Raw genomic sequence first — 14412 nt, 5'->3', positions numbered from 1 at the left:
TCATTGACTCAATTATTGTCCTTTTAACCTTATGTCTGTAGTGTAAGTCTGCTGTTAAATTGGAACATTCATTTATTTGTTAATTACTTTATTCAAAATACAATGACATTTAGATTTTGATTTAATCTCTAATGCAATATCTTAAATTCAACAATAACAATTTACTTGTTTATTTAAAAAAATGAATTGACACCACTTTTTCTTCATATTTTCTGATATCATATTATAAAAGAGGGACGAAAAATACCAGAGGGACAGTAAAACTCATAGATCAACAATAAACTGACAACGCCATGGCTAAAAATGAAAAGGACAAACTGACAAATAATAGTACATAGAAGACTAAAGACTAGTCAACACGAACCAAACATTGGGGTTGATCTCAGATGCTCCGGAAGTGTGAGTAGATCCTGTTCAACATATGGCACCCGTCTTGTTGCTCATGTTATTACAAACCCGGTACAAAGTCTTATTCGGTAGGCCACATTCATGAAAAGGAAAGGGGATTAAAGTTGCAACGTGAGGAATAACATTAATTTAACGGTACCAATTTGCCTGCACCAGATGCGCATTTCGACAATACATGTCTCTTCAGTGATGCTCGCGGCCAAAATATTTGAAATTAAAAGCTTATCTAAAAAATGAAGAGCTTTAATCCAAAAGGTCCAAAACGTATAGCCAAATCCGTAAAAGGAATCAGAGCTCTGCATGAGGAACAAATCCAATATTATCTGTGAAACAGTTGTTCCATACGGTCAAACAACTCGTGATGGCGTCCATGAAATTTACGAAGTGATGATTTCAACTTCACTGTTTGAAACTCTTGGTTTAAGAGCTTCCTTGGTAGCAGCAACCCCCTATCAGGCAAATCATGATAGAAAATACAAGCCCCGGAAATATATTAAATATTATCAATAGTTATCAATAGGTACAAAGTTTATCATTTAATACGCCAGACGCGCTAGTCGTCTTGATAAGACTCATAAGTGACGCTACATTTTCTCTCATATTTAGTTTTAAAAATTATATCTCAAAGATTTATTTTAAATTACTAATAAAGAACATAGGTTATCGACGAACTAAAGAAAAGAATATATATATAAACTAATCGGAACTTTTACCTTACAATGCACCACTATTTCGTTAAAAATAAAATAAAATGGTGAGTTGAACCTGGTTGTGTGGCATGCTAAACCTCCCTCGTAACAAAAAGTTACATTTGTGTGCACCTATATGTATCCAAAAAAATATTGCAAAAGGAGTTGCTTCATAAAAAAGGAAACTTATCTTAAATATGAAATATAAATTATTTAATGATTACTAGTACCAACTCTTGAAAATCTATTAAATCGTTCAAAAAAAATTAGTGGCCTTAAATATTATGCTCAGAATGGAATCGTATATGAATTAAAAATCGAAAACGTCATTATTTTAATTGTTTTTTGTTTGTTTAATGAATGACATGACAACCGTTGGGTTAACTGGTTTTTTTTTTTTTTTTTTTTTTTGTCTGTCATTGGGTCAAAGAACGTAAATTGTTCATTAAAAGTTTAAAGCCTTTACAAAATTTGTCCACTAACCCCTACTTTTCTTTTTATGATTTTATTACAGATAGCTTTTAAAGCCATATTTTGAAACATGTATTTGAAAATCAAATAAAATCATTGTTATTTTTTCTTTGTTTTTAAAAAAGAAAATTGTGCAAATGTAAGATGCATGAAAAATCTAGAGAAAAGCATTTCCTGCCGAATTTTCAATGGCTTATATTTCGAAAACAAGCACACAGACCCCTCATTCTTATCTGCTTTTTAAAATACTTACTATCAGTTGAAAATAGTCTTTAAAAAGCTTGCAATTTTTTGCCGACATCCTTTATAACTGAAATATAACTGAATTTTCAATAAACCATCATGTGATATACTTTATATCTTCATGTGTACTGATCAAAGTAACAAGCTTTTGCAACCCATTGGGTCACCATGTATGACAGGCCGATTTTGAAGGTTTCTGGAAATTAAAAGGTTGCACTTCAACATACGATATCATAAGCAAATCGATTAATAACGTGAAAGTGAAATCCAGACATAAACAGGTTTTATGGTAGTGTTCTACAATTTATTGTTTTAGCCCTCTTAATTGTAAAAATAATTTACATTAAAAGTACTACTTGCATTGTAGAGAGAGCATCATATGTTATTATGTAAGATATGCATACGCTATACATTTATTACTTTGGGATACCATACATCAAATTCTATTAATAGTCAACAAAAAGGTGAAAAATGCTACGCAGATGAACAAGTCATCAATATGCTCGAGTTTGGTTTTTTTTGTCGACAGAATCCATGACAAACGTGACGCATCTGCCTCTCATACATTATTAAACGTAACAACAAAATATATTAAAAAATAGGTTTTGGCGTATTGAAAAAAAGAAACAAAACAACATTTTCGAGAAAACTTTACTACTTCCAAATTAAACATGTCAAAGCTAGCTGGCTATTCTAAATGATTAACACATGTTCCTATATAGATAAGAACTTCCCAGGACTGGTGTCAGTTTGATCACAGGCTTTGGTCAGTTAGCATCGTTTATCTTTAGATTAATTACTTGCTATCTATATATATTTCTAATCATGTTGCTGGACAAAGAAATATCAGAGTTTAGTGCTGAAATGTATTTAGAACTTATAATGACGTATAATAATGATATTCATTATGATGAATTACATAGTTTTAAAGAGGAGGAGGATTTAAGGACGTTAAGTGTTTTGAAATTCAAAAACCGGTTAGAAAAAAATTTGTCTGTTTCCATTGCGAAAGTGGAAAAGATGTTGAAAAGGGAACTAGAATCTAGTGACTTAATTAGACTTTGCCATATTGGCATAGAATTGGCAAATGCCAACTCAAGTGATAGTAGGAGACAAGAGAAAAAGAGAAAATCAGGGAATGATGATAGCTCACCAAGTAAAAAGATATCTGGAGAACTTACAGTAAGTTAAAATTATGCAATTATTGGTGAAGTAATTTTATTTTCATTATCCCTGGGTAAATGCATTACAAGTTGCCATATGGAGTTACATTGTATATGTAAAAGTAGAAGTTACTGTAATAGAGAGTTTGAGCTCTGGTGAATGAATAGAAGTGTTGAATATGGCTTTAATTTGGCATCAGGGGTACTCCTGAGCAGGTGTGTCTGTGAATCTGTTGATTCGAAAATGCAGAATACCTTCAAAAAGTAAATGAGTTGTAATGCAGGTTTTAGATCAAATCCACAGTGGGCATGCATATTAGAACGGGAACTGTGGTAGTTTAGATCTCATTTCAATGAAATGGTCAAAATTTAAAAAAAAAAATAATCTGGGAGCAGGTATACTTGTATAGTATAGAGAATTAAAAAAGAAATGATGTGTGAAGGAAAACACAGTGGGCATAAAAAGAATAAGAACTGTGGAGTTATTTTAAGGAAACAACAGTTTCTATGAATTTTACATCGGTATACAGATGAAGGCATGTGTATTTCAGTGAAATAGCTTAAGTAACTTATTAAGACGGTCTAAGTTAAGATTTTAACGACGACTAGATATTTTATATTATTTTAATTTTTTATCTGTTACTTTATTAAAGTTAACAACAACACATAAAAGACATCGATGTGAACACGTATAAGTCTTTAATTAAATAATGTGTGCACATATTTCTTTCATATTAATAGTAGTTCAATTAAAAAAATTGTTTCCGATTTTACAGCATACATGTGATAATTGTGCGTCAGGAGAGATGTCTTTTAGAGAAGAAGAGTTAAATGACAGGATACTTGAATTAGACTCTTTACTTTAGAGTACAAAATATTCTAAACAGAACTCGTATTACAAAAAAGTATTGTATCATTTCTAAGTGATTTAAATCCTCAAAAATCATTAAATGACGCCCTACCATCTGACATTAGGAAATTCTTGGTATACAAAGATGATAGCGGAAAAACCCAAATTCATAAAGCACAATGTAAAAATAGGAGAGTCAAAGGAAAATTTCAATGTGGATGTCCCCTTCGACTTTCAGCTGGATCGGTTGATAGTTTGATTGGTCAACTAAGGGCAATTTTTCGTGATCACGGTCGTGGCACAGATTGGAATGACATGTTAGGATTAGGTAATCCAGCAGCATCTTCGATTATAAAAAAGTACCTATCAGCTATAAAGTTAGAACAATCAATGGCAGCCGCATTACCAAAACACGCAGTGCCACTTTTTTCAAATAAGTTAATACTTGTTTCAAGATATATATCATATAAGATGTCAAACAAAAAATTAGGAATATTTCAAAAGTATATACTTGTTCGTGATAAGACCTTTTTTAACATACTGTCTTTTACTGGTGATAGAGCAGGAGATCTCGGTTCTGTGTTGACTGATCAAATTCGTTGGTTACCTGGAGAAGAAGGTGTTATAATTTCCATGATGAAGGGTAACAATAGATATAAGTGACCCCAGGGTAGTTATCATTTATAATTCTGTTAATACAGAATTTTGTCCTGTGACTGTATTACGTGACTATATAGAGTTCTGTAAAGTGAGTAAATTGGAAATTGTAGGTGGCTATTTATTTCGACCATTGGCACCATCTTGTATGGCACTTTCTGATGTACCTTTCACTTCTGCTGCTGCTAATGCTCGTTTAAAATCTCATCTAACAGATTTGAATATATGGGAAGGTGAAACGCCACATAGTACAAGAAGTGGGTGTGCCTTGACATTAAAATGGCTAGGTTTAAATTCTGAGTGCATAAAATCACATGTAGGCTGGAAATCGGATAAAATGCTAAAACATTATACAGTAACTAATGAAATCAATGAAAAATCAGTGTCTGCAAGGTCTTTGTCAAAACTGAGTGATTCTGAAATTTCTCATTTAACTGGGAAATACCAACGCTACAATACTTTTGAACATTTTAAAAAGGTAACTGATTAATTAGTTTATTTGATCACATTGTAGACAACCCAGTTAAAAGCAGAAATTGAACTTCTAAAAAAAGGGATAAATGTAGATGTAATAGAACAAGCTCTGAGGGAGGTCAAAGAATATGCAGCTAGGTCAAGAGAAATTAATGTTGATACTTTACAATTAAAACTTATGCACCTGGATGAGGTAGCTAGAAGGGTTGGTCATCAAGATAGAGAACTTTATTCAATGGTTTTACAGAGATTTCTGTGCCATAAAAATCATGAAAGAGTGGGATTTTTAGTCACTTCGCTTTTGTCATCACCTGCTGAGACTAAATTATTTGAAAAAGAACAGAAATTTTTAAAGATACATGGAAATGAACTTTTAAGTACAAAACAACACAAAGAGGAGGTTGAAACAAAAAACTTGGGAAATGAGAATCAGTTTCAACAATTTGCAACAATGATGCAATGTATGCAGTCTGTATTAAACCCTAGGCCGAGTACCCCATTTATGGCCCAAAGATTTGCCCAGAATCCTCGTAGGATGCCAGGAATTGGACAGAGGAAACCCCCATCAAATTACACTGGATGTTTCAAGTGTGGAGATATTAATCATTTTAAAATAGACTGTCCAAAATAAATGATCAATCCCGTATTATTTTTACAGGGACTTTCTTCAACTGATCTTCGTGTTAGACCTTATGCATGGGAATATAGCATTGATTTTTTACCTGCTCTAGTGAATCCAAGGTTATATAATGATGTACAGTATGTAGATGTTAAAAATATTTTAGTGACACAGGATATGAGAACATTTGACTGCAATAAGGATGTTTTAGATGAAAATCTTGATGAAGATTTTTACTTTTTGGACCCATCACGTTTTGTTGCTGGGAATGTTCACAAAAATACGGAGTTGTGGGGGGAAATTCTGGACAAAAACCAGGAGATGAAGAATTGGATAGAGAATTTTGTTGACATTAACAATTTCATGCAACCATTTAAAGGAATTTTCTGGAATGTAAAATACAACAATGATTATCCACCTACACGTATTTTTAAAAATGCCTCAAACTGTGAACACCATGTTGATTCTATTAATACAGAACTTTTATCAAGGCTACGTTCTGGTGCTATATCGTACCTAGGAAAATTGGGTGAATTAAAGCCACCTCACATTGTATCACCAATAACTATAGAACCATTGAAACCTAGATTGTGCATAAATCTTATGTATTTAAACTGTTTTATGAAAGATACCCCATTTAATTTAGATACCTTAGTGGACGTCCTTAGAACAATTAAACAAAATGCTTATCTCACGAAATTAGATGATAAATCTGGATATGATAATGTTTTTGTGACAGAATCAAGTAGAATGTTATTAGGTTTTCAATGGGGAGGTCATTATTTTTGTTGTAATACACTGCCTTTCGGATGGAAGAATTCCGCATATGTTTATCATAATTTAAATTTACAGGCAATTTCCTTTTTAAGAAAGAAATCTATTTCTTGTTTATTATATATTGATGATAGGTTAATTGAATCTTTTAATGGTTACATTGACCCTAGGTTAGATAATGAATTAATGAGGTCAAATATTGCCATAAAATATTCTGTAAAATTGTTTGTAAATTTAGGTTACTTTCTAAATATTGACAAGTCAGTCTTGATTCCTACCCAGTCAATTGTATTTTTAGGAATGATTATAGACTCAGTTAAAGCTTCATTTTTTATAACAAAAAAACGTAAGGAAAAGTTTTGTGCTCTTCGAGAATCTATCCTTAAAAAATCAACTTGTCCAATTACTATTCTCCAGAAATTTGTAGGAATATGCATTTCTTTGTCTTTGGCAATTCCTGGAGCAAAATTATATACATCAACGTGTAACAGGGCAATTTCAAAGGCTATTAAAGGTCCAATGTTTATTATAATAGATGAAGATCTACGAAAAGAGTTACAATATTGGAGTTTCATAGACAACTGGACAAAACCCTTCCCTTGGGTTAACGAACGTCATAATGTATTATCTTTGTCACTTTCTTCTGATGCGTCCGATTATAAATGGGGAGCTATTTTTAATAATGAAGGAGTAAGACATGATTTTTCTGATTATTGGAATGGTGAAACTAAAGACCTACCTATCATGGTTAAGGAAGCTCTAGCATTAAAAAACGCCCTCATTTGTATAAAAACACTGATAATAAACAAGAGAGTAACTGCAGAAGTAGATAATCAAGCTGTAGTCTATGCTTGGAATAATCAATACTCAAAAAACAACTTAATCAATGAAATAATGAAAGAAATTTTTCAGTTAACGTTTCAGCAAAATTGTAATCTTTCTTTGTCTTATATTCATACTTCTGAAAACCCTTCTGATTATTTGTCTAGAGTGTATTCTAAGTCAGATGCATCTATTTCAAAAAGAACTTGGATTTACATACAACAAAAATTTGGACCACATTCAGTTGATATGTTTTCATTAGATAGTAATGCTATGTTAGATAATGAAGGTTTTGAAATATCCCATTTTACTCCTTATAAAACACCATTATCGTCCGGTGTAGATGCCTTTGCACAGATTTACAAGTCAAGTGAAATTTATTACGCATTTCCACCATTCTGTTTAATCTCAGCAGTTGTCAAATTTATTATACAAGAAAAAATTACATGCACTTTAATTTTTCCTGACTTTAAACCGGTGAAGCCATGGTTTACGGTTATTTTATCTTATTCTAAAGAGATTGTTACTATTGGTTATAAAGGAGACAAGGGAGTTTTATTGTATCCTTCAAAGAAAGGGTTTTTACCAGATAAAAGAGGTCTTCAGTGCAATTTCTGTGCTGCAAAATTTTCTTTCATTGGAGACAATAATACATGTGCAGATAAGTATTCGAAAATCATTTCCACAAATCCCCAAAAATTCATTCCAGTGTTATTCATTGGGGATTCTATAATTCGATTTTTGACAGATGTTTATGATAATGTACATGTAGTGTCAAATGGCGGTGCAAAATTGATGGATTCTTTCCATTGTTTGATACGTTTGATTGATATATTAGATGTATTCGTTGTTATTTTTCATTCTGGAACTAATGATTTAAATAAACATTTTAAACCTGGAGACATCCAATTAAAAAACGCAAAAAAGGATATACAGTATGTTTTCAGTTCTATACGTGATTTACAAACAAAGCATGATATAGCATTTGTTTTCTCTGGATGTATAAAAACATGCAATGATGTAGTACACTTTAGAATTAATGATTTCAATACACACAGTAAAGAATTGTGTAGAAGGTTTAATTTTTTCTTTATTGATAACTCGAACATTTCAAAGAGAGGACTTGTAGATAGTGTACATTTAAATGAGACAGGAAGAAACATGTTTATTCAGAACCTGAATGGATTTATGAGCTAATAGTGTGAAATATAGCATGCATGTTAGTGATATAGTTTAGTGATATGTAATTATTTGTTGTGGTAATAAAAATATGAATTACAACAATAAAGTTTTTTAGAATTTGTAAAATTAGTCAATTTTCTATAATCAATAAGAGTTGCTTGACTAATTGTTTGGTAAATATGCCAAGTTTGATTTATATCATGGTAAGTAAAGGCAACAGTAGTATACCGCTGTTCAAAACTCATAAATCCATGGACAAAAAACAAAATCGGGGTAACAAACTAAAACCGAGGGAAACGCATTAAATATAAGAGGAGAACAACGACACAACACCGAAAAGCAACACACAAAACACCACGTGAATAACAAATATAACATCAAAACCAAATACAAGAATTTGGGATAGATAAGTACCGTGCCACGTCTTATCTAAAAAATAAGAGAAAACACAAACGACTCAACGTTAAAATGCAACACACACAGAAACGAACAATATTATAACAATGGCCATCTTCCTGACTTGGTACAGGACACTTTTAAAGGGGAATAAAAGTGGTGGGTTGAACCTGGTTTTATGGCATGCCAAACCTCGCACTTTAATGGCAAAGTTAAATATAACATTGAAATGACAACATAATATTACAGGACTACAATACAAATAAAAAGGAGACCATATTAGACAAAGAAAAGCATGATTAATAGATAACAAAAAGCATCAGGTTTAAAATTCAATACGCCAAAAACGCGTCTTGTCCACACAAGACTCAATAGTGACGCACAGATGTAAAAGATCGAAAGTGAAAAAAGTACAAAGTTGTACAGCACTGAAGATCAAAAGTTGAAAAGGTTTTGCCAAATACGGCATTGTTTGTATGCCCGGGATAAGAACATTCTTATTATATAGAACAATTCATGCTATTGCAAACAGTAAATTTTATCAAATGAATATGAAATCATGATAACGAAACTGAAGTATTAACTAATTACAGAAAACTAAACCCGAATACATAACGCCCAGATATAAAAGATCGAAAGTGAAAAAAGTACAAAGTTGTACAGAACTGAAGATCAAAAGTTGAAAAGGTTTTGCCAAATACGGCATTGTTTTTATGCCCGGGATAAGAACACTTTTATATAGAACGATTCATGCTATTGCAAACAGTAAATTTTAACAAATGAATGTGAAAGATATATTCATAATGAAACTGAAGTATTAACTTATTACAGAAAACTCAACCCGAATACATGATGCCAAGTTCAATACAGCATAGACACACCCGAATTAATCCAGGCGTCAACGCAATTAAAAAATAAATGACGTCACATACGATGGTGAAAAGGCAAACGTTATGCCACATTTGAATTTATGAAATTTAGAAACAGCATGACGTCACACATGAAAAACTATAATTCAAAAGTGAGATAGAATTAGGATTGCTTTGAGATTCTATTAGAACTAAATACTGATAATTTATTAAAACAAAATGCATATTGCAATACTTATTAATAGCAATTAACTGTAATATATATATATCCAGTTTGTTATAAATCCAACTTCAAACGTAATTAATCGTACGAAATTAAATATAATAAATAAAGGCGGTGATTAATTTTTCCATCCGTAACACCTAAATATAATAAAAAGACGTCAACACATTTTGACAAAATGAGAATTACAAATATAACATTAAACATGTAAACTAAATACATGAATTTGGGATAAACAAGTACAGAAACACGTCTTATAGTAATACGAATTCACATTCAGCAAAACAGTCACAATCGGGAATAAGTCACGTTTGGTAATTAAAAGATTAGACGACATAATGACAAACCACAATCTACCATGTGGTAAAAATGTCCTTAGCTAGTTTGGTTAAAGAGACATCATATGGATCCACCAATTCGTGATGGTGTCCATAAAATTTACGGAGTGTCAATTTTAATCTGTCCTCCTCATAACTTTGTTGGAGCAGTTTCTGCGTAAGGAGCACACTCCTGTATATGAAGTCCGTATAGTGTGAACAAGCACGTGAATAACGTATCAATTGTGATATGTAAACACCATACGAAGGGGCAGAGGGTATGTTACTGCTAAGAAATGGGAAATTGATAATTGGGAAGTTGAAATCGTCCCGTTTATCATAGATTTTCGTGTGAAGTCGTCCATCTACGTCAATATTGAGGAAAAGATCAAGGTATGAAGCAGTCCTTCTAGTATCAGTAGTATCCTTAATTTCAAGTTCACTAGGATATATGAGATGTAAGTATTGGCTGAAGTATGGGTTGTTCAATGATAAAACATCATCAATATATCGGAAAGTAAAATTAAAGAATTTCGCAAGGTGCTTTTTCTTTTTGTCTTTTAGAAGGTTCTGAATAAATTCTGCTTCATACGAATACAAAAACAAATCAGCCAGCAGGGGTGCACAATTAGTACCCATTGGAATACCGACTGTCTGTTGAAATATAAATCCTCCAAACTCAACAAATATATTGTCGATCAAAAAGTCCAGCATTTTAATAATATCATCTTCAGTATATTTTCTGGAAGATTCAGTGTGATTCTTTACAAAATATGAATTATTGTATCCCAAAACAAGAAATTTGTATCTACGATTCCCATTTTTATAGAAAAAGCTCTGTTTTATGAGATGGTGAAGTCGATCTTTCAACTGAGCATGGGGAATAGTAGTATATAGCGTAGAAAAATCAAAAGTTTTTATGTTGCTGCAAAATTGCAAAGATTGTGATCGAAGGTTAAGCAGTAGATCTTTCGAATTTTTGAGAATCCACATCTGGTTAACACCACTGGTAGAATATATCTCCTCACAATATTTTGGCAGCCCATCTTTAACTGTAGAAAGAATAGTAGTCAATACTTTAGAAAGGTGTTTAGTCGAACATTTTGAAGACCCAGCTATGTATCGTTCTTTATATGGAGTTTTGTGTAATTTAGGTATCCAGTATAATGAGGGCAAGTTTTCTTCGTTTTCTTTGATGCTGATACCAAAAGAAAGAAGGACAGATTTATGATTTTGTAAAATTTCATCCTTGGTAAATGATGTTAAAGAATATGTAGGATTACCAGTAGTTTTATCAATTCCAAGCTCTGTAGTGAGACATTGCAAATAATGTTTTTTACATATGAAGACGATATTATTGGAGGCTTTATCTGCCGGAACAACGACATATTTGTCATGCAAAGAGGATAAAGCATCCACAACCTCCGGATTCTTGAAAGGGTTAGAAACTCTAGTACTCATATTACATCGTAGTTTTTGTATGCGCCTCTGAATGCATGATCGAATAGCTTTGATCCATTCAGACAAAGTGTCCAGTTCGGGTTCGTCTGGTTCGCGCTTTACCCATTTTCTTGCATAGTCCTCAACTGCATCCATCAGTAACTTGAAATTCTTTTTCCAGTTGATAAGAATACTTGGATACTGTCAGAATAAGTAGCTTTATCTGGTATTTGGATGTTGTGTCATTCGTCAGTATCATGTGCTTCTTATATATATATAGTTATCCAGTATATATATTACAAAAAGTTTTCATTGGTGTTGATAAAATTTGCCAATAATCATTAAAAGTTTTTAGTTGAAATTTGTTGATGTAGTTTAAGGTTAATATATATTTTAAATTTAAATTCAAATTTAAAATTTGACGGAACAATTTTATTTTGGGGTCCTATGTTTTATTCAGTGAAATTTTCCAAACAATATTGAACATTCCAAACATTATTTTCAACATTTTAGAATTAAAAGAAATAATTAATTTGTTTTAATTGTAGGGAGGAAGGTAAATTATTTAATTGAGTATTGATAAGGATCATAGGGCTGTTGTTAGTTAAGGTGGCACTTGCAGTATTTTGATATGTTATTTAAGTAACGAGGTTTTGAGATGCTTTTCAATCCAAATCTTATATATTGGGACATGGGAATCATTTATAATAGAACACTATTCTAAATGATTAACACATGTTCCTATATAGATAAGAACTTCCCAGGACTGGTGTCAGTTTGATCACAGGCGAGGGATGAAAGTATTGTTGATTTAGTACATACAACATGGAAGAACTGGTCAAATGATGAGGTTACATGTGGACTATGGAAATATTGTCATGACATCTCAGGAGATGATAACACTGATAAGGGATTAATATATCACAATATATTTATTTATTCTATTCTGTGCCTGTAACACCCCATTGATAGTTGTGGCTTTTGTATGTACAGATACACTGATATTTCATTTATAATTATATTGACACCTGACATAATTTGTATAGTTGTTGAGTCTCATGGTATACAAGGATTTCATCGTTAAGTGTATCGTTAAGTGTATCGGTAACTAAAGCTTGATCCTGTGAGAAAAAAAAAAAAAAAAAAAAACAGAAAGAAAAAAAAAAACAGAAAGAAAAAAACAAAAACAAAAACAAAAACAAAAACAAAACAAAAACAAAAACAAAAACAAAAACAAAAAAAAAGCAAAAAACAACCCATTAAAAAGTTGAAGGTAGAAAATAGAACAAAAATGTCAGTTTATGGCTTATCATCTTCGTTCAGAGGCAAAATAAAGTATGAATTTATTATTTTATTTTAGAAAAGGCAAATTTTATTTGTCAAGACATTATCATTGAAGCTGGTGATAACTACAAATTGTAGAATATAGATTAGAAATATAAGCAATGAAAGGAATTTTCGCTATAGACAGGAACAAAATTTGTTAACACATTTTGTCTTTTGTCCCTTTAGCACCTCGTTTAGAGATGCTTTTCAATCCAAATCTTATATATTGGGACATGGGAATCATTTATAATAGAACACTATTCAAATCAAATATATCAACCACACAACAAGCTAAAGTATGAAATCTTTTGAGTGACCACTGTCCTTGTTAAGAACCTTATAGTGTAAGCAACAAAATGATCCATTTCACGGGGTAATCCAAAATGTTGAACTAAGTTTTGTTTGTAATTGCTAATTTCTTCAAAACCACTTTTATTTTACACATTGAATATATTGATTATATGTTTTAAAATTTTGCTTTCAATAGAAATGTTGTTAATTTCGGTTGAAATTTTAGTATAACTGAAAAGCTGAAATAATCATACAGAAAAATTACTTAAATACCTACCGCTTTTGTAATATGATATATTCAATGTAGAATCTATACTATAAGTACAATTTTTACCATCAACAAAGAGCGTAATAATTTAATTTTACGTGTTAACGATTTCAAAAACAAAACGGTATCGCAAGGTACCCTGCAAAACACGAAATTTAGAAAATTGTGTCCACGGGATTCATGATTGTAAAATAATATGATTTCTCTATATTTACAAACAAAATTAACCGCCGTGTGTTATCCGGAATTTCAACACTTAAACTAGAGGACTTTTTTGGGACATTGGGCACCCCACTATATGAACATGCACACGAATTGTTTGACAAGTGTGATTACATGTCTTGGTAATGTGATTATTTATATTCATATCTATCAACATTGTTTGATAATATGGTTTCAAAGTAGCTTGTATTAAGCTAAGTACATTTGTACTGTAGGAAGTGTCTTTTGTTTGTTTTTTCGCCTTGTGTTTTACGGTTTTGTATATAGCTGTTAGGTTAACAATGTCTACCTGTGTCTTACCGTTCGTAATCGTGAAGGATTGAATTTCAATTTATCAAATATTTAATGCTAATATGGAAACATTATCTAAGCCTATTAAAGATTGAAAAAAACTGTAAAAGAAGTTTGCAAAAAATAATTCACAGTATTCATGATATAAAGTTTTAATTTGAATAGAAAAACCAACGGTCTAATTTAAATCGATATATGTAATCAAATATGTTATACCTGTTCTTTGTGAAACACTCAATTTTATAGAATCTGAAGGAGTTAAAAAATCTTTATCAATATTATAAACGGATGATTTATTAGTTCAATATATTTTAAGAACATTTATTAAGAACATGCATAAATCTTGCAACAAATTTTGATGATCTTATAGGCACTATGAAAACTATTTTGCAAAACAGATAAAGAAGACTTCAAAGT

Source organism: Mytilus edulis, chromosome 12 (assembly GCF_963676685.1).
Source record: "Mytilus edulis chromosome 12, xbMytEdul2.2, whole genome shotgun sequence".
Lineage (NCBI taxonomy): Eukaryota > Metazoa > Mollusca > Bivalvia > Mytilida > Mytilidae > Mytilus > Mytilus edulis.
This window is presented reverse-complemented; position numbering follows the sequence as displayed.